Genomic DNA, 21,743 nt, shown 5'->3' on the forward strand with positions numbered 1-21,743 from the left:
TCTGGGACTTTAAAGAGTCTGGGTCTTATAACTTTAGGTATTCCTGCTTAGGAGGTGGCTTGTCGGCCTTGATCCCCACAGTTTCTATACGTCTCTGTCTCCTCTGCCTACTCTTTTGCTCAGAGCAGCAGGGTGTACCTGTCTTCTCGACAGCAGCCGTATTCTTCAGGGGAACCTCCTTTATGTGCCTTTCTGATTTGAAAGGCTCCCCAGTTTTTTGAGAGAGACACCCAACATACGGCACAGTCCACCTACAATTGGTGTTTTTAATTTTAGCCTTATGTGATCGGGGTGGTTGGCATGGGTACAACCTTTCTCAGGTTGTACTCCTTTAACAAAGGCTTCCCACCATTCTACCGACCTTTTCTTAAGATCTTTTAATGTCTAATAAGTCAATTTTGTCGTAACAAGGGCGGCAAATGCCGCTAGGGAGATACCCGTACTAACAATGAGTCCACTACTTCCCTTTACAAACCCCACATGCATAACACACAAAGGGATAACAAATACAATGTGGGGTTATAACAAATACTATGTTAGGTTTTACAAAATGTGGTCTCACTTATCGAGGATTCCAGGTTTCTTCTTAAAGGTTACTTTTAAATTGTCCGGATTTCCAAAGGCTTCCCACGATGATTCTGAAATCGGTCCTTTAATTCTGCTAGCGTGTGTCCATCCTCGCTCTGCGGTACGAATAGCAGTGTCTGTGGTAAGTAAGACAAGAAAAGGTCCCTCCCAGCGGGGAGTCAAGGACGAGTCTTTCCAGGTTTTAATTAAAACCTTGTCTCCAGGGTTAACTCGGTGAATGGCTACATCTAGTGGAGGTCTCTGTTTTGCAGAGCTGAGGTGGGGCCCCAGCTCCAAGCACCAGACTAAAGCAGAGGAAGACAGCGAGCCGCCTCGGCGCGCGGAGCAGCACAGGCGGTGCTGGGCTGGGGGAGGCACCGTCACCCCACTACCTGCCTGCTGGGGGGGGCCTGGGGCTGCTGCCACCGCCGGCCAGGGCAGCAGCGTCTCCAGCGGGGAGAAGGGGGAAGCCTGCACCCCACTTCTCGCAGCGCCTGCTGGGACCCCAAGCAGGGTGCTCAGCCCAGGAGCAGCTGGGGTCTCATCCTGCCTTCCCGGGGCGGTGTAGGGGCTGATGCGGGAAGGGGGCTCCTTGCCAGGGCGGGGGCTGTCTCATCGCTCTGTGCCTGGAGCCGCACATGGGGCAGACAGGCTCTTCAGCCAACACACGGATTATGGGGTGGGGGTATTATGGGGAGACATACAAGGCTCCAGTAACCTTTGATTTATTAGCCTCTGGATTACTGGTCGGAGTCCTTGCCTCCCTTCCTGTGACATTGGACATTGCTTGTCTCTAACAGGGATTTCTGGATTTCGTATACTCACTTCAAAGGGAGCAATATCTAGTCTTCCTACTGATTCTGGGGTATACCAAACTTCAGGGTTGATTTTGGCCTCATCTTCAATAGTAAGGGTGCATAATTTTATAACTAATTCTTGATTCTCTACTTCTAAATTGACTCCTAATTCAACCATCATATCTTGGCTCAGTAAATTATATTCAGCTTCGGGAACTAATAAAAAGGATCCAACACCTAATCGAGAGTCTGATTCTATTTCCACATTTTTAATTACTGGGACCTTAAAGGGTTCTCCCTTAGCTCCTATCACTTGTAATTTCTCTGGGGATGGTTTACACCCCCAGGGTACCATTTGGACAGTAGATCTTTCTGCCCCAGAATCCACAAGGAATTCTACTTCTTGTCGCTGGGGACCTAATTTCAATTTTATCAAGGGCTCGGTTCCTTCATGAGTCCCCAGCAGATAGAGCCCCTGACCTCCCCCTACTCTTCTTGGAACATTTGCTCATCCTGCATTCGTTTCCTGCAATTTCTCTTCAGATGCCCTTTTTTCTGGCAATAAAAACACTCAACCTGCCTCAAGTCCCTCGTCACAACTTCCCTGGGTTGTCCTTCTTGGTGAGGTGGCTTCCTTTTAGGTCTGTTATACGACCTAGGGGGTTGTGCCTGGATTCCTCTCTGTCCTTCTCGGACTGCTGCAACCAGAATCTTTGCCTGCCGCCAATGGGTTTCCTCCTCCCTTCGCACATACACTTTCTGAGCTTCCCTCAGCAATTCATCCAGTCCTCTATCTTGCCAATCATCTAACTTCTCTAACTTCCTTCTGATATCTGGAAAGGCCTTTGCTACAAACTGTTTTCAATAGAGCTTGTCCCACAGGGGTACTGGGGTCTACCCCGGAATAAAGTTGCAGATTTTTCCTAAGTCTCTCGAGCCATTCTGTTGGTGTTTCGTCCTTCTTCTGTTGTTCCATGAAGGCCTTATTAATATTTTGCCCCCTGGGAACAGATTCCCTGATTCCCTGAACCATTATGGTCCTTAGATCAGACATATGCGTCTGATGCTCGGCATTCTGAGCCGGAGCTGAGGGAATATGGGGGGGGGAGGAAAAACGGGAAGTTCCTCCAGCATTTTATTTTTCTTCCTCGGACCTTTCTCTTTCAGGGTAAATATCATGGTCCGAGTATCTGGTCTTATCCATAAACTAACATACTCACTTCCTTCTAAACTAAAGGGCTCTTTTGATTTCACATATATATATAGAGCCTGACATATCCAATTTTCAAAAGACCCGTATACTTGCCAATAAAGGTGGTCTCTTCTAATCTGCTTCCCACCCCATACTTGCATACAGTAATATACCATTTTTTAAATTATTATTATTATTATTATTTTTTTTTTTTCGGCTTTTGCCTTTTCTGGAGGGCCAATCGTTCCAATACTTAATCATTAATCCTAAAGGGCTATCGGGCGGTATATCCGGTAACCGTACCGTAAAGCCCTCTATGGGATCAGAAGACTTGCTCTTTTTCTGTCCCATCTTCCGGAGCACCCACCTCAGTCACTTTCTTTTACAACTCTCTTTCTCTCCGCAGGGGACCGCACTCACACCACCCGAGTCTCTACTGCTAGGACGGTTGTCCCTTCACAGAGGGCGGCCCAGTCGGCTGTCGGGTGCCCCTTTTCGGTCCCCCGCTACACAAGGACCCCCTCTCCTGGAGGGTCCGCACCAAGGACCCCCTCTCCTGGAGGGTCCGCACTCACTCCGCCCCCTGTTACACAAGGACCCCCTCTCCTGGAGGGTCCGCGCTAAGGACCCCCTCTCCTGGAGGATCCGCGCTCACTCCGTCCCCTGGGGACTTCTCACGTGCTCCGGGTATCCCACCCCAACCGAACGGAACCGCATACATATACTCACTCAGTCCTGAGTCTTCGTTCGGATCTTCGTGCACAAAGTTTACGGGGTACTGCAGTTCTTTTGCTTACTTGTCCTGATTTAGGGTTCGGAAATACAGGTTATGGTAGGGGAACCACCCACTCAGGGGCCATCCGAAAACGGGATGGGGCGCCTCCCCTGAGTCAGAGTCCCGAAACCAGGGAAGCCTGTATCCGAGTCACGGCACCAAAATTGTTATAGGTAAACGTGACAAATTGACAACCACTCGGGCCGGGTTGCATAAATTCCAATTTATAAAATAATTGAGCAAGTCACAAGTAAGCGAAACAGCGCTGGGCGGCCGGGGGGGAGTCTCCTGCTTCACCAACGGCGCGCACAACCCCCCCTCACAGTCTCCTTATATGCGATTCCAGTTCCGGGTATACGGGGCACCTCCTGTAACTTCTGCGGTTGCGCCGGCTGTTGCTAGGGGGTCTTCTTCAGCCCTCTGGTGGTCGTGGGGATTAGGCTGGAGTCTTCCTCTGCATTGTGTGCCATATTAGGCTATCTAAACTAACATTGCCGCTTCGCTAGCTCAACTCAATTTTCTCAGGCAGAGTACATGCCCCCCACCACAGGCTGTAGGATGTTCCCACAGATGTTCCCAAGGCTGTTTCTCGCTGATGTAACAAATTAGTACATACCACAATACAAGATGTTCCCAAGGCTGTTTCTCACTTTGATGCAACAAATTAGCACATATCACAATTCCCCCCTTTTTGTTTTGGTCCCTTCTAATTTGTTCATCAAATCGAGCAACAGCCTCCTGTGCCAGGGAGAGCATAGGGTTATGCTTACTCTCATCTTCATTTAGTTGTTTATATTGACTTTTTATCAACAGTAGGTGGGCAGCTTCGAGTCTGCTTTTTGCTAAGTTAATAATTTTATTTACTATACACGGCCCAAAGGTCAACACAAGTACTAGTAAAGCTAATGGACCCGCTATTGCAGACAATAAAGTTGTTAGCCAGGGAGAACGACTGAACCATGATTCATACCACCCTTGCTGGGCTTCTCTTTCCTTTTTACGTTTTTCAAGGCCTTCTCTCAATTTCGCCATAGTATCCCTGACAACTCCTGTATGATCCACGTAAAAACAACATTCTTCTCCTAGGGCTGCACACAATCCTCCCTGTTGCAAAAATAAGAGGTCCATCCCTCTTCTGTTCTGTAACACTACTTCTGATAGTGATGTTAACGACTTTTCTAAGGCGGTGATGGATTTTTCTATTCATTCTAAGTCCTCATCCACAGCTGCCCGTAGAGTGCTAAGGCTCTGCTGTTGCATCACTAAGGAGGAAATTCCGGTTCCCGCTCCCACTGCCCCAAGACCCAGTAAGGTGGCTATAGTAATTGCGGTGAATGGTTCCCTCTTTACTCGGACCGGGTGAGGGGTGTCCCAATGATCGTACATCACATTTTCTGGATGGTACAAGATCCTTGGAACTACTTCCACTTGTATACAATATTCTGGGGACCCACTGAGTACCTTTAGGGAGACACAGGGAGTTAGGCCCATTTTTGAGCATATCCATCTAGTTCCTTTGGTGGGAATAATCCATCCATTTTCGGAGGTGTAGGTTTGCAATGTTATAGACCCACACAGCTTTCTTTTTGATTTTGGTACTTTGCCAATACACATTCCCATTCCCGTAACTTGTTCCACGGTCAACCCCTTCTTCTTATCTTCCCATTGACAATGTGAGTCGAAATCATTGCTTAAGGTATATGTCATATTTACTCCTATTGCTTCATAAAAAGGGGGTCTTATGTCGTAGCATAACCAGCAATGGGTAGTTATACTAGGAGTTGTAGCATTTAATACTTTGTAGGTTGCTTGCACAACCTTCCACAGAGGATTGTCTACCCTCTCTGTGGCTTTACTTTCTGAGATTACAACAGTATCTTTCGGGGTGGGGTGATTCATAGGAATACTTGTCGGATTCATGATCGCCCCCGTTGGTTTGATTCTTGATTCCACCCTTTTAACAACTAGATTCAGCCCTATCGCTTGAGGAGTAGGTCGCACACTTTCTTTCTTTATGGTAAATAATCCTCCCCTATCGGTCCCGGGTTCCCAGTACCGGACCCCCCAGGTCTTTCCCAAAAACCATCCTGGGTCCTCCGGGCGGGTAATGTTTATCATCAGGTGCTTACAGTTACCCTGATTGCCAAAAGCCGAATAAGGGCGCGAACCTGTACTGGACCTCCCATTGGAAGGTGTACAGCCATAAGGTCCCCACTGGACCTTAATAAACTTATCCGACCCTGCTCCTGGGGCCCAATCCGAGGCTATAGTTTCACACCCCCAATAAGCACAATAATAGGAGTTTGGATAGTTAAAATACCCCCGCCCAGGATTAGAACTAGGACAAAAGTAAAAACCCATGTGATCTAGACATGGTTCTATAGGTGCCAACTCACACAAGGTAGCTGTGAATGTGGGACTCCCGGGTACACTTCGTACTTGGATCGCTGTTTGATCCTCCCACCTTATTAATGTCCACTTAAAGGGTTGGTGTACATTATGTTCCCCTTTGATTCGTCTTCCTAATAAGCCTAGCACAATCATCTTCCAGAGGAGTAGTGGACCCATGGCTTGGTTAACGGATACTTTACAAACCCTTAATGCCTTGGAGGGGCGATCCGTGATGCCAGGTGTCTCTGGGACTTTAAAGAGTCTGGGTCTTATAACTTTAGGTATTCCTGCTTAGGAGGTGGCTTGTCGGCCTTGATCCCCACAGTTTCTATACGTCTCTGTCTCCTCTGCCTACTCTTTTGCTCAGAGCAGCAGGGTGTACCTGTCTTCTCGACAGCAGCCGTATTCTTCAGGGGAACCTCCTTTATGTGCCTTTCTGATTTGAAAGGCTCCCCAGTTTTTTGAGAGAGACACCCAACATACGGCACAGTCCACCTACAATTGGTGTTTTTAATTTTAGCCTTATGTGATCGGGGTGGTTGGCATGGGTACAACCTTTCTCAGGTTGTACTCCTTTAACAAAGGCTTCCCACCATTCTACCGACCTTTTCTTAAGATCTTTTAATGTCTAATAAGTCAATTTTGTCGTAACAAGGGCGGCAAATGCCGCTAGGGAGATACCCGTACTAACAATGAGTCCACTACTTCCCTTTACAAACCCCACATGCATAACACACAAAGGGATAACAAATACAATGTGGGGTTATAACAAATACTATGTTAGGTTTTACAAAATGTGGTCTCACTTATCGAGGATTCCAGGTTTCTTCTTAAAGGTTACTTTTAAATTGTCCGGATTTCCAAAGGCTTCCCACGATGATTCTGAAATCGGTCCTTTAATTCTGCTAGCGTGTGTCCATCCTCGCTCTGCGGTACGAATAGCAGTGTCTGTGGTAAGTAAGACAAGAAAAGGTCCCTCCCAGCGGGGAGTCAAGGACGAGTCTTTCCAGGTTTTAATTAAAACCTTGTCTCCAGGGTTAACTCGGTGAATGGCTACATCTAGTGGAGGTCTCTGTTTTGCAGAGCTGAGGTGGGGCCCCAGCTCCAAGCACCAGACTAAAGCAGAGGAAGACAGCGAGCCGCCTCGGCGCGCGGAGCAGCACAGGCGGTGCTGGGCTGGGGGAGGCACCGTCACCCCACTACCTGCCTGCTGGGGGGGGCCTGGGGCTGCTGCCACCGCCGGCCAGGGCAGCAGCGTCTCCAGCGGGGAGAAGGGGGAAGCCTGCACCCCACTTCTCGCAGCGCCTGCTGGGACCCCAAGCAGGGTGCTCAGCCCAGGAGCAGCTGGGGTCTCATCCTGCCTTCCCGGGGCGGTGTAGGGGCTGATGCGGGAAGGGGGCTCCTTGCCAGGGCGGGGGCTGTCTCATCGCTCTGTGCCTGGAGCCGCACATGGGGCAGACAGGCTCTTCAGCCAACACACGGATTATGGGGTGGGGGTATTATGGGGAGACATACAAGGCTCCAGTAACCTTTGATTTATTAGCCTCTGGATTACTGGTCGGAGTCCTTGCCTCCCTTCCTGTGACATTGGACATTGCTTGTCTCTAACAGGGATTTCTGGATTTCGTATACTCACTTCAAAGGGAGCAATATCTAGTCTTCCTACTGATTCTGGGGTATACCAAACTTCAGGGTTGATTTTGGCCTCATCTTCAATAGTAAGGGTGCATAATTTTATAACTAATTCTTGATTCTCTACTTCTAAATTGACTCCTAATTCAACCATCATATCTTGGCTCAGTAAATTATATTCAGCTTCGGGAACTAATAAAAAGGATCCAACACCTAATCGAGAGTCTGATTCTATTTCCACATTTTTAATTACTGGGACCTTAAAGGGTTCTCCCTTAGCTCCTATCACTTGTAATTTCTCTGGGGATGGTTTACACCCCCAGGGTACCATTTGGACAGTAGATCTTTCTGCCCCAGAATCCACAAGGAATTCTACTTCTTGTCGCTGGGGACCTAATTTCAATTTTATCAAGGGCTCGGTTCCTTCATGAGTCCCCAGCAGATAGAGCCCCTGACCTCCCCCTACTCTTCTTGGAACATTTGCTCATCCTGCATTCGTTTCCTGCAATTTCTCTTCAGATGCCCTTTTTTCTGGCAATAAAAACACTCAACCTGCCTCAAGTCCCTCGTCACAACTTCCCTGGGTTGTCCTTCTTGGTGAGGTGGCTTCCTTTTAGGTCTGTTATACGACCTAGGGGGTTGTGCCTGGATTCCTCTCTGTCCTTCTCGGACTGCTGCAACCAGAATCTTTGCCTGCCGCCAATGGGTTTCCTCCTCCCTTCGCACATACACTTTCTGAGCTTCCCTCAGCAATTCATCCAGTCCTCTATCTTGCCAATCATCTAACTTCTCTAACTTCCTTCTGATATCTGGAAAGGCCTTTGCTACAAACTGTTTTCAATAGAGCTTGTCCCACAGGGGTACTGGGGTCTACCCCGGAATAAAGTTGCAGATTTTTCCTAAGTCTCTCGAGCCATTCTGTTGGTGTTTCGTCCTTCTTCTGTTGTTCCATGAAGGCCTTATTAATATTTTGCCCCCTGGGAACAGATTCCCTGATTCCCTGAACCATTATGGTCCTTAGATCAGACATATGCGTCTGATGCTCGGCATTCTGAGCCGGAGCTGAGGGAATATGGGGGGGGGAGGAAAAACGGGAAGTTCCTCCAGCATTTTATTTTTCTTCCTCGGACCTTTCTCTTTCAGGGTAAATATCATGGTCCGAGTATCTGGTCTTATCCATAAACTAACATACTCACTTCCTTCTAAACTAAAGGGCTCTTTTGATTTCACATATATATATAGAGCCTGACATATCCAATTTTCAAAAGACCCGTATACTTGCCAATAAAGGTGGTCTCTTCTAATCTGCTTCCCACCCCATACTTGCATACAGTAATATACCATTTTTTAAATTATTATTATTATTATTTTTTTTTTTTTTTCGGCTTTTGCCTTTTCTGGAGGGCCAATCGTTCCAATACTTAATCATTAATCCTAAAGGGCTATCGGGCGGTATATCCGGTAACCGTACCGTAAAGCCCTCTATGGGATCAGAAGACTTGCTCTTTTTCTGTCCCATCTTCCGGAGCACCCACCTCAGTCACTTTCTTTTACAACTCTCTTTCTCTCCGCAGGGGACCGCACTCACACCACCCGAGTCTCTACTGCTAGGACGGTTGTCCCTTCACAGAGGGCGGCCCAGTCGGCTGTCGGGTGCCCCTTTTCGGTCCCCCGCTACACAAGGACCCCCTCTCCTGGAGGGTCCGCACCAAGGACCCCCTCTCCTGGAGGGTCCGCACTCACTCCGCCCCCTGTTACACAAGGACCCCCTCTCCTGGAGGGTCCGCGCTAAGGACCCCCTCTCCTGGAGGATCCGCGCTCACTCCGTCCCCTGGGGACTTCTCACGTGCTCCGGGTATCCCACCCCAACCGAACGGAACCGCATACATATACTCACTCAGTCCTGAGTCTTCGTTCGGATCTTCGTGCACAAAGTTTACGGGGTACTGCAGTTCTTTTGCTTACTTGTCCTGATTTAGGGTTCGGAAATACAGGTTATGGTAGGGGAACCACCCACTCAGGGGCCATCCGAAAACGGGATGGGGCGCCTCCCCTGAGTCAGAGTCCCGAAACCAGGGAAGCCTGTATCCGAGTCACGGCACCAAAATTGTTATAGGTAAACGTGACAAATTGACAACCACTCGGGCCGGGTTGCATAAATTCCAATTTATAAAATAATTGAGCAAGTCACAAGTAAGCGAAACAGCGCTGGGCGGCCGGGGGGGAGTCTCCTGCTTCACCAACGGCGCGCACAACCCCCCCTCACAGTCTCCTTATATGCGATTCCAGTTCCGGGTATACGGGGCACCTCCTGTAACTTCTGCGGTTGCGCCGGCTGTTGCTAGGGGGTCTTCTTCAGCCCTCTGGTGGTCGTGGGGATTAGGCTGGAGTCTTCCTCTGCATTGTGTGCCATATTAGGCTATCTAAACTAACATTGCCGCTTCGCTAGCTCAACTCAATTTTCTCAGGCAGAGTACATGCCCCCCACCACAGGCTGTAGGATGTTCCCACAGATGTTCCCAAGGCTGTTTCTCGCTGATGTAACAAATTAGTACATACCACAATACAAGATGTTCCCAAGGCTGTTTCTCACTTTGATGCAACAAATTAGCACATATCACAATTCCCCCCTTTTTGTTTTGGTCCCTTCTAATTTGTTCATCAAATCGAGCAACAGCCTCCTGTGCCAGGGAGAGCATAGGGTTATGCTTACTCTCATCTTCATTTAGTTGTTTATATTGACTTTTTATCAACAGTAGGTGGGCAGCTTCGAGTCTGCTTTTTGCTAAGTTAATAATTTTATTTACTATACACGGCCCAAAGGTCAACACAAGTACTAGTAAAGCTAATGGACCCGCTATTGCAGACAATAAAGTTGTTAGCCAGGGAGAACGACTGAACCATGATTCATACCACCCTTGCTGGGCTTCTCTTTCCTTTTTACGTTTTTCAAGGCCTTCTCTCAATTTCGCCATAGTATCCCTGACAACTCCTGTATGATCCACGTAAAAACAACATTCTTCTCCTAGGGCTGCACACAATCCTCCCTGTTGCAAAAATAAGAGGTCCATCCCTCTTCTGTTCTGTAACACTACTTCTGATAGTGATGTTAACGACTTTTCTAAGGCGGTGATGGATTTTTCTATTCATTCTAAGTCCTCATCCACAGCTGCCCGTAGAGTGCTAAGGCTCTGCTGTTGCATCACTAAGGAGGAAATTCCGGTTCCCGCTCCCACTGCCCCAAGACCCAGTAAGGTGGCTATAGTAATTGCGGTGAATGGTTCCCTCTTTACTCGGACCGGGTGAGGGGTGTCCCAATGATCGTACATCACATTTTCTGGATGGTACAAGATCCTTGGAACTACTTCCACTTGTATACAATATTCTGGGGACCCACTGAGTACCTTTAGGGAGACACAGGGAGTTAGGCCCATTTTTGAGCATATCCATCTAGTTCCTTTGGTGGGAATAATCCATCCATTTTCGGAGGTGTAGGTTTGCAATGTTATAGACCCACACAGCTTTCTTTTTGATTTTGGTACTTTGCCAATACACATTCCCATTCCCGTAACTTGTTCCACGGTCAACCCCTTCTTCTTATCTTCCCATTGACAATGTGAGTCGAAATCATTGCTTAAGGTATATGTCATATTTACTCCTATTGCTTCATAAAAAGGGGGTCTTATGTCGTAGCATAACCAGCAATGGGTAGTTATACTAGGAGTTGTAGCATTTAATACTTTGTAGGTTGCTTGCACAACCTTCCACAGAGGATTGTCTACCCTCTCTGTGGCTTTACTTTCTGAGATTACAACAGTATCTTTCGGGGTGGGGTGATTCATAGGAATACTTGTCGGATTCATGATCGCCCCCGTTGGTTTGATTCTTGATTCCACCCTTTTAACAACTAGATTCAGCCCTATCGCTTGAGGAGTAGGTCGCACACTTTCTTTCTTTATGGTAAATAATCCTCCCCTATCGGTCCCGGGTTCCCAGTACCGGACCCCCCAGGTCTTTCCCAAAAACCATCCTGGGTCCTCCGGGCGGGTAATGTTTATCATCAGGTGCTTACAGTTACCCTGATTGCCAAAAGCCGAATAAGGGCGCGAACCTGTACTGGACCTCCCATTGGAAGGTGTACAGCCATAAGGTCCCCACTGGACCTTAATAAACTTATCCGACCCTGCTCCTGGGGCCCAATCCGAGGCTATAGTTTCACACCCCCAATAAGCACAATAATAGGAGTTTGGATAGTTAAAATACCCCCGCCCAGGATTAGAACTAGGACAAAAGTAAAAACCCATGTGATCTAGACATGGTTCTATAGGTGCCAACTCACACAAGGTAGCTGTGAATGTGGGACTCCCGGGTACACTTCGTACTTGGATCGCTGTTTGATCCTCCCACCTTATTAATGTCCACTTAAAGGGTTGGTGTACATTATGTTCCCCTTTGATTCGTCTTCCTAATAAGCCTAGCACAATCATCTTCCAGAGGAGTAGTGGACCCATGGCTTGGTTAACGGATACTTTACAAACCCTTAATGCCTTGGAGGGGCGATCCGTGATGCCAGGTGTCTCTGGGACTTTAAAGAGTCTGGGTCTTATAACTTTAGGTATTCCTGCTTAGGAGGTGGCTTGTCGGCCTTGATCCCCACAGTTTCTATACGTCTCTGTCTCCTCTGCCTACTCTTTTGCTCAGAGCAGCAGGGTGTACCTGTCTTCTCGACAGCAGCCGTATTCTTCAGGGGAACCTCCTTTATGTGCCTTTCTGATTTGAAAGGCTCCCCAGTTTTTTGAGAGAGACACCCAACATACGGCACAGTCCACCTACAATTGGTGTTTTTAATTTTAGCCTTATGTGATCGGGGTGGTTGGCATGGGTACAACCTTTCTCAGGTTGTACTCCTTTAACAAAGGCTTCCCACCATTCTACCGACCTTTTCTTAAGATCTTTTAATGTCTAATAAGTCAATTTTGTCGTAACAAGGGCGGCAAATGCCGCTAGGGAGATACCCGTACTAACAATGAGTCCACTACTTCCCTTTACAAACCCCACATGCATAACACACAAAGGGATAACAAATACAATGTGGGGTTATAACAAATACTATGTTAGGTTTTACAAAATGTGGTCTCACTTATCGAGGATTCCAGGTTTCTTCTTAAAGGTTACTTTTAAATTGTCCGGATTTCCAAAGGCTTCCCACGATGATTCTGAAATCGGTCCTTTAATTCTGCTAGCGTGTGTCCATCCTCGCTCTGCGGTACGAATAGCAGTGTCTGTGGTAAGTAAGACAAGAAAAGGTCCCTCCCAGCGGGGAGTCAAGGACGAGTCTTTCCAGGTTTTAATTAAAACCTTGTCTCCAGGGTTAACTCGGTGAATGGCTACATCTAGTGGAGGTCTCTGTTTTGCAGAGCTGAGGTGGGGCCCCAGCTCCAAGCACCAGACTAAAGCAGAGGAAGACAGCGAGCCGCCTCGGCGCGCGGAGCAGCACAGGCGGTGCTGGGCTGGGGGAGGCACCGTCACCCCACTACCTGCCTGCTGGGGGGGGCCTGGGGCTGCTGCCACCGCCGGCCAGGGCAGCAGCGTCTCCAGCGGGGAGAAGGGGGAAGCCTGCACCCCACTTCTCGCAGCGCCTGCTGGGACCCCAAGCAGGGTGCTCAGCCCAGGAGCAGCTGGGGTCTCATCCTGCCTTCCCGGGGCGGTGTAGGGGCTGATGCGGGAAGGGGGCTCCTTGCCAGGGCGGGGGCTGTCTCATCGCTCTGTGCCTGGAGCCGCACATGGGGCAGACAGGCTCTTCAGCCAACACACGGATTATGGGGTGGGGGTATTATGGGGAGACATACAAGGCTCCAGTAACCTTTGATTTATTAGCCTCTGGATTACTGGTCGGAGTCCTTGCCTCCCTTCCTGTGACATTGGACATTGCTTGTCTCTAACAGGGATTTCTGGATTTCGTATACTCACTTCAAAGGGAGCAATATCTAGTCTTCCTACTGATTCTGGGGTATACCAAACTTCAGGGTTGATTTTGGCCTCATCTTCAATAGTAAGGGTGCATAATTTTATAACTAATTCTTGATTCTCTACTTCTAAATTGACTCCTAATTCAACCATCATATCTTGGCTCAGTAAATTATATTCAGCTTCGGGAACTAATAAAAAGGATCCAACACCTAATCGAGAGTCTGATTCTATTTCCACATTTTTAATTACTGGGACCTTAAAGGGTTCTCCCTTAGCTCCTATCACTTGTAATTTCTCTGGGGATGGTTTACACCCCCAGGGTACCATTTGGACAGTAGATCTTTCTGCCCCAGAATCCACAAGGAATTCTACTTCTTGTCGCTGGGGACCTAATTTCAATTTTATCAAGGGCTCGGTTCCTTCATGAGTCCCCAGCAGATAGAGCCCCTGACCTCCCCCTACTCTTCTTGGAACATTTGCTCATCCTGCATTCGTTTCCTGCAATTTCTCTTCAGATGCCCTTTTTTCTGGCAATAAAAACACTCAACCTGCCTCAAGTCCCTCGTCACAACTTCCCTGGGTTGTCCTTCTTGGTGAGGTGGCTTCCTTTTAGGTCTGTTATACGACCTAGGGGGTTGTGCCTGGATTCCTCTCTGTCCTTCTCGGACTGCTGCAACCAGAATCTTTGCCTGCCGCCAATGGGTTTCCTCCTCCCTTCGCACATACACTTTCTGAGCTTCCCTCAGCAATTCATCCAGTCCTCTATCTTGCCAATCATCTAACTTCTCTAACTTCCTTCTGATATCTGGAAAGGCCTTTGCTACAAACTGTTTTCAATAGAGCTTGTCCCACAGGGGTACTGGGGTCTACCCCGGAATAAAGTTGCAGATTTTTCCTAAGTCTCTCGAGCCATTCTGTTGGTGTTTCGTCCTTCTTCTGTTGTTCCATGAAGGCCTTATTAATATTTTGCCCCCTGGGAACAGATTCCCTGATTCCCTGAACCATTATGGTCCTTAGATCAGACATATGCGTCTGATGCTCGGCATTCTGAGCCGGAGCTGAGGGAATATGGGGGGGGGAGGAAAAACGGGAAGTTCCTCCAGCATTTTATTTTTCTTCCTCGGACCTTTCTCTTTCAGGGTAAATATCATGGTCCGAGTATCTGGTCTTATCCATAAACTAACATACTCACTTCCTTCTAAACTAAAGGGCTCTTTTGATTTCACATATATATATAGAGCCTGACATATCCAATTTTCAAAAGACCCGTATACTTGCCAATAAAGGTGGTCTCTTCTAATCTGCTTCCCACCCCATACTTGCATACAGTAATATACCATTTTTTAAATTATTATTATTATTATTATTTTTTTTTTTTCGGCTTTTGCCTTTTCTGGAGGGCCAATCGTTCCAATACTTAATCATTAATCCTAAAGGGCTATCGGGCGGTATATCCGGTAACCGTACCGTAAAGCCCTCTATGGGATCAGAAGACTTGCTCTTTTTCTGTCCCATCTTCCGGAGCACCCACCTCAGTCACTTTCTTTTACAACTCTCTTTCTCTCCGCAGGGGACCGCACTCACACCACCCGAGTCTCTACTGCTAGGACGGTTGTCCCTTCACAGAGGGCGGCCCAGTCGGCTGTCGGGTGCCCCTTTTCGGTCCCCCGCTACACAAGGACCCCCTCTCCTGGAGGGTCCGCACCAAGGACCCCCTCTCCTGGAGGGTCCGCACTCACTCCGCCCCCTGTTACACAAGGACCCCCTCTCCTGGAGGGTCCGCGCTAAGGACCCCCTCTCCTGGAGGATCCGCGCTCACTCCGTCCCCTGGGGACTTCTCACGTGCTCCGGGTATCCCACCCCAACCGAACGGAACCGCATACATATACTCACTCAGTCCTGAGTCTTCGTTCGGATCTTCGTGCACAAAGTTTACGGGGTACTGCAGTTCTTTTGCTTACTTGTCCTGATTTAGGGTTCGGAAATACAGGTTATGGTAGGGGAACCACCCACTCAGGGGCCATCCGAAAACGGGATGGGGCGCCTCCCCTGAGTCAGAGTCCCGAAACCAGGGAAGCCTGTATCCGAGTCACGGCACCAAAATTGTTATAGGTAAACGTGACAAATTGACAACCACTCGGGCCGGGTTGCATAAATTCCAATTTATAAAATAATTGAGCAAGTCACAAGTAAGCAAAACAGCGCTGGGCGGCCGGGGGGGAGTCTCCTGCTTCACCAACGGCGCGCACAACCCCCCCTCACAGTCTCCTTATATGCGATTCCAGTTCCGGGTATACGGGGCACCTCCTGTAACTTCTGCGGTTGCGCCGGCTGTTGCTAGGGGGTCTTCTTCAGCCCTCTGGTGGTCGTGGGGATTAGGCTGGAGTCTTCCTCTGCATTGTGTGCCATATTAGGCTATCTAAACTAACATTGCCGCTTCGCTAGCTCAACTCAATTTTCTCAGGCAGAGTACATGCCCCCCACCACAGGCTGTAGGATGTTCCCACAGATGTTCCCAAGGCTGTTTCTCGCTGATGTAACAAATTAGTACATACCACAATACAAGATGTTCCCAAGGCTGTTTCTCACTTTGATGCAACAAATTAGCACATATCACAAGGACTTCCCTCGGCACTGCCAGCAGGCGCTGGGGGATGACTTTCCTGGCCGCCCCCAGCCCCAGCCCTGTGAACCCTGAGCTTTACGTACTTGTTCTCGACGGTACATTTTGTCAGCCTCTATCCTGAGCGTGGTCAGGTACTGCCTGTACTCGTTGAACTCCCGCAGGGTGCAAACGACCTATGGCGAGATGAGGGGGAGAAAGCAGCCACCACTTGTCACGCTCACTCCGCAGCCTGCCTTGCCCCAAAGAGCGCTAAGGCAGCGGGAGCTGCTCCCCTGCACAGCCTGCCCTGCCCAGCGGCTGGCGGCTTTGCTCCCAGCCAGCCAGCCAGCCAGCGGGGAGCAGCGCCCCTCGCTCCGCCGCCAGCCCACACGCCCGCTGCTCCATCGGCGCCGAGGCAGCGCGGCACAGCCTTGGAAGAGCAGGAGTGGGAATTCCCGGAGCGGGCTCTGGGCTCCTTCTGCCCCCAGGGAAATCAGCCCAGCAGCCCTGCGCCCTCCACCCGCAAGAAGCGGCTGCAGCAAGCGCTCTGGCAACCTGCCGCTGCCCCTCCGATGGAAACTGCTCTTCTCACCCTGATGTCCAACCTACTTTGCCGTCGCTGGTGATGTAACCTCCTCTCCTTAGTCGCCGGAGGTTGTCTTTGCGGTGGTAGTAGGCTCGCAAATGTGGGTCGTGCAGACTGTTGTACTCGGAGCTCAGGGAGCGGCAGTATGGATCTCCCAGACTGAAATAACCGGATGGCTGGTGAAGCTGCAGAAAGTATCGTCCGCAGCATGAGCAGGGTAGGAGAGATCAGGAAAGAGAGAAAGAGACTTCCGAGCTTTGTCAGCCCGTAGGGTAGTGCTTTCAAGCCTCCGAGGTTGAGGGTATTGCCTGCAGAGCCTGGATTCACATCTCGGGCCCTGCCAGAAGGAGCCCTTCCCCCAGCACCTGGACGCCTTGCTGCCTACTGCACGCAGGGCATGAGCGGCACGCTTGCACGGCGCCACAAGGCAGGCTGGCGTTGGCTCTGGCAAGCTCGTGCACGGGCAGAGAGCAGCGGTGGGAGACGCTCTGCCGACCTGTGGCCGGTATCGGGCCCTGCTCTTTGCAACTCCTGCCTTCTGTCAGCGGCACGGAGCCCGGAGCTTGCTTTGCCCGCTGAGGCCTGCCTCATTTAAGGACTGCAGCTCCCACTCTACAGCACGTCGCCACGCTGATTTCTGTGAAAGGCTCTTTCTTTTGCAGGCTGCTCAATGGGTCTGGGCAAGGAGATAATTGAAAAGGAGGGACTTTTCCTCCCCCGTTGCCCTGCTTTTACCTTTTCCCCCAGCTCGGTCCGGTAGAAGACAGCGTTGGAGCCAGGCAGCAACGGGAGTTTGACCCCGAGCGGGATATCCAGCAGCTCAGGACATCCTACTCGGAGTTGCTGTCTTCTGCGCCCGAGCTAAAAAGACAGAGACGCTCATGGGCATTCGGGCCACCATCTCAAGAGGCTTCTTGCCCAGCACGTACCAGAAATGCTCTTTAAAGAGCCCAAGGAGAGTGCAAAGAGTGGCCTATTCCACAGCAGCTCTCTGCTTTATCTCCTCCTTCCCTGCAGCTCCAAAGCCTGTAGACCAAAGCCCTTGCGTCCTTGCACGCCACCCCTGCTGTCTGCCGGGCTGGAATCCAGCATGGGCAGAGAGACAGGACCCCCGGAGAGCCTCCACTGCCCTCTGTCTATCGCTGCCACTTCCCTCTGCACTGCCGCATGCCCCAGAGCAGCCCTGCGTGGTCGCCGGCTCCCAAGCTGAGCCCTCTGCATCCGTCCAGCACGCACCTTGCCCCTCTTCTCCTCCGCACTCAGCAGTCCGTCTAGGTCTCGGAGGCCAGCAGCGAGATAATGCTCCATGGCTCCTATCAAGAGCCCTTCTGCAGCTGCGACCCTCCGCTGGCACCTCTCGCTCCAGGGGCACGCAGCTCTGCTCGCCGCAGCCGGTCTCCCAGCGCTTGGCACTACCGGCACAACTGCGCACGGTTGCGTCGCCGCTTTCCCACGCCACCGCCCCGCTGCTGCGAGTCCACCGCGGGGCCGGCCTGCAGCCCTGGCCTGCCCTTGGCTTGCAGGAGAGTTCAAGAGCAAGGCCGAGCCAGCCCTTGACTAGCCTATGCCAGGCCTTCCCCGGGCACGGCCATGTGTGCCCAGGGCTTGGCCTTTCCCAAGCACCAGCCAGAGCACCCAAGCCAGTAAATGGGTGCTCAGAGACATGCGCAGGCAGCGCTGCCGACCAGGACGCTGCTCTGGCTCACTCCGTGCTGCCCCACACCTCCCCCTCCCCGAAGACCCCTCTTCCTGGCAGGCACCGAGCGGTGAAGGGCGAGCCCCCGAATTCCCCCCAAACCACACAAAACTGGAACGAGACTCAGTCAAAGCTGTTGGGACCTCTTCCTGCTCAGTTAGGGGAAGGACACTGCCTTCCTTGCACCCGCCAGCTCCTCTCGCCCAGCGTTTGCGTGCAGTGGTCAGCTCGTCCCTTCCTCGAGCTCTTTGGGAGAGGAAATCTGAGGCGGCTCAGCACAGAGCCGTGGGCTGGAGAGCCAGCCAGACGCCCCGGCAGCCGGGAGGCAGGAGGAGGAGAAAGCAGGCTGCTGCAAGGGACGGGAAAGCCTGGTTGCAGCCCTGGGACATGAGTGCCACACAACTGAAGCAGACAAAATGGGCCCCAACACATGAACTCCCACACCCGCCGAGGAACAGGGACGACCTCCCTTGGTCACTTGGTTCCAGTCCCCGGTGACTGCATAGGGACATAGCAGCTGCCATCATGGTCTCCAGCACGGGCGCGATTCCTGGCAGCAGGCGATTTCTTCACGAGGACCCTCCTGGGAAACTGTACCCCCCCCCATAAGGCCTTTCCTGACGGTTTCCAAGCCCATGCCGAGCCATGTATTCACCACGAGTCTCTGAGAGCTCGCCTTTGCCTTTCAAGGCCGTCCGTCCTTTGGGCCCTACAGCTTCCCTTTGACTTGGGCATGTGGACTGTGGGTAAATGTTCTCGCAGCCATCCTGAAAGCTTCAGAGGTACGCCGGGGGATAGGGCTTGTCGATCTTTCCCCCTCAGGCATCCCCAGACCCACATTTCAAGGGGAGTCCTACAGATACCTTTCTTCGGGACCTCACCTGCACATGATAGCTGAAATCATGCAGCTATTTAGCAAAGCTCAACAAACATACCTACAGTCTGCATGCTTTTTGTGACTGGAGCTCACTTAAAAACAACACACAACACTTAAAGAACTACACATCAATATATATTTAAAAAACGCAAAAACACAAAAACACAACATTCTCTTCACTAAAAATCTACATAATGGAGGAAAGAGCTATAGACGGAGGCCTGAGGAAGCGCGGCGCTTCCTAGCAGCAGCCAGGGTGAAGGACATTTTAGCCTGCAACAGAAAAGGAGGCATTTTTAGGGGAAAGGAATGTGTTGGGGGCATCCCAGCATTAACAGAGCCTCTTTCCTGGCTTCCCAGACTCTTTCCGAGGAGAGCTGCTGCCAGTCGCGCGCTGCCAGAGGCTTCCCGTGCAGACCTGAGGCCACAGCCAGGGAGAGGGCTCAGGCAGGCAGCCCCCGAGGGCTTTGCCGCTGCTGCACGTTGGGCAGCTCTGCCCCAGCGCCCATGCCTGCGACACCTCCCTGACACCCCTGCCAGGATCCCCGCTGGCTGCTTTTGGAATTCACCCCAGAAGCAACAGGAACGGGGAAGGCCAGGCCCCCATCTGTCCCCGTCCAGCCGGCAGCAGGGGGAATACCTGGCCACTGGAGCCGTAACTCTCCCACTCCATTGGCTCAGGCTGGCTGCAGCCTGCCAGGCTGTTGGTGCCCAGAGCCTGAAAGAGAAAAGGAGGCTTTGGCAGGGGAAGCCACAAAGCCAGAGGCTCTGGCCCCAGGGCCTCTTGTCCTCTCCCTGCCCGGAGCAGGCGGTGCACAGCACAGGCAGTGTTATTGCCTGCCCACAGCAGGGTGGGCTGCTTGCAGGAGGAGGCTGATGGGTTTTCTGCAGCCAAAGGCATCGCAGTGTCCTGAGGACACCTCCTGGCCTGTTCTCGCAGGACTTGCTCAACTGACATGCTTGGGAGGCAGGGGAAGGAGCAAGCCCCCACCTCTCCCCGTCCAGCCGGCAGCAGGGGGGATACCTGGCCACTGGAGCCATAGCTCTCCCACTCCATAGGTTCTGGCTGGTCACTGCCAGCCAGCCTGTCGGTGCCCAGAGCCTGAAAGAGAAAAGGAGGCTTTGGCAGGGGAAGCCACGAAGGCAGAGACTCTGGCCCCAGGGCCTCTCTTCCTCCCCCGGCCCGGAGCAGGCGGTGCACAGCACAGGCAGTGCTGTCTGCCTGGAGTGGGCTCTCTCCCACCAGCAGTCCCTCTTCCTGCGCTGCAGAAGACTGTGCACAAGGGAGCCCTGAGAAAGGTTTCCACTAGGAACTGCCCTGAAGAGTTTGCCTCTGTCACTGGCTGCAAGGCACGTGTGGATGGTTGTTCGCTGGGGTTTGCCTGGTGCTGCAACTGCTTCCGTGCAGCTGGGAGAGGGCCTGGGAGGCGTCAGGGCCCTGGTGCCAGGCACGTGTCTCCTCCTTCCCCGCCACAGCTGCAGGAGCTGTCCCACTTGCCCCCCGGCCTCTGCAAGGCCAGCTCCTCTCCAAGAGGCTGGCGAGCACCTCTGCCAGGATCCCCTCTGGATGCTCTTGGAAAACCAAGGCCCCATCTGTCCCCGTGCAGCCAGCTGGCTGCGGGGGCAGTACCTGGCCACTGCAGCCATAGCTTTCCCAGTCCATGGCTTCTGGGATGCCCCAGCCAGCCATGCCGTCCGTCTCCAAAGCCTGCAAGAGAAAAGGAGGCATTTGCAGGGAAGGCCATGAAGCCAGCGGGCTCTGGCCCCGGGGCCTCTTGTCCTCTCTCTGCCCGGGACAGGTGATGCACAGTGCAGGCAGTGCTAGGCCTGCCCGCAGCAGCCTCCTTCCCACCGGCAGTCCATCTTCCAGCGTGGGGGCAAAGTGAAAACTGGAGAAAAGAGAAAACTGAAATCTGGCCTGAGCCTGCTCTGGCCTGCAGTGGATTTGGGCCATCCCTCTGAGCCATCACGCAGGCCCTCCTGTCCCCGCGCAGCTCCCCTGCATCTTCTCCCGAGCATCAGTGGCCCCTGGTGCTGGCCGGCCCTGCTACACACCTGACCTTGTCGCTCCGTGGCCAGCACTGGAGACACTGTGGGACGGAACCTTGGAAGCATCCGTGTTCCCGTGGCGATAACAGCCCCGTTGTGAGGTGCCCGGGGGGGGGTGGGGGGGAGGGCAGGGCCAGTGGGGACGCAGTGAGGAAGGGTGGTCTTATGTTGGCCTTACCCTAGCACTGATGACCATGGCGGCAGAGACAAATCCTTGGTGTTGGGCTTGCTGGCTGGGAATGAGGTCTCCTCAAGCAATCCAGTGTTGATGCTGGTGGTCGCCTGCTGCAGAGGCTGGCGTCCACTCGGCGCTGTTGTTAGGCCCTTGCAAGCACGCTTTAATGCCTTGCTCTTGCTTCACTGCCCTGCAGCTCCCCTTACAACCTGATTTACACTAGGAGGTGTCTTTCACACGGTCGAGGCGTGTTCCTTGGTAGCCCAATTACCCCAAAGGCCAGTTTTGCCCAGCTCCCAGGTAGGCATCTCTATAGCAGAGCACCTGTGAGTTGTTGGTGGCCTGGGAGCCTCTGGTGTCCTGCTGGGCTCCTTCTCTTCTCATGCTGGGCACCTTGCAGGCGCCATGTCCCGCGGCTGAGCCCAGCCTTC

At 51.8% G+C, this 21,743-nt stretch overlaps 3 long non-coding RNA genes across 3 annotated transcripts; all 3 read right to left on the reverse strand.

Annotated features, from left to right (window-relative positions):
• Nucleotides 1–362: 362 nt before the first annotated feature.
• LOC136993569 (uncharacterized) lies at nt 363–3,475 on the reverse strand. Its single transcript, XR_010885952.1, has 2 exons — nt 3,286–3,475; nt 363–704 (listed from the first exon to the last, which is right to left on the reverse strand). It is a non-coding gene; the product is annotated as an uncharacterized lncRNA (long non-coding RNA).
• A 2,853-nt stretch (nt 3,476–6,328) lies between these two features.
• On the reverse strand, nt 6,329–9,441 carry LOC136993570 (uncharacterized). Its single transcript, XR_010885953.1, has 2 exons — nt 9,252–9,441; nt 6,329–6,670 (listed from the first exon to the last, which is right to left on the reverse strand). It is a non-coding gene; the product is annotated as an uncharacterized lncRNA (long non-coding RNA).
• Nucleotides 9,442–12,294: 2,853 nt separating this feature from the next.
• On the reverse strand, nt 12,295–15,407 carry LOC136993571 (uncharacterized). Its single transcript, XR_010885954.1, has 2 exons — nt 15,218–15,407; nt 12,295–12,636 (listed from the first exon to the last, which is right to left on the reverse strand). It is a non-coding gene; the product is annotated as an uncharacterized lncRNA (long non-coding RNA).
• Nucleotides 15,408–21,743: the final 6,336 nt, after the last annotated feature.

The sequence above is a fragment of the Apteryx mantelli genome, chromosome 17 (assembly GCF_036417845.1).
Source record: "Apteryx mantelli isolate bAptMan1 chromosome 17, bAptMan1.hap1, whole genome shotgun sequence".
Lineage (NCBI taxonomy): Eukaryota > Metazoa > Chordata > Aves > Apterygiformes > Apterygidae > Apteryx > Apteryx mantelli.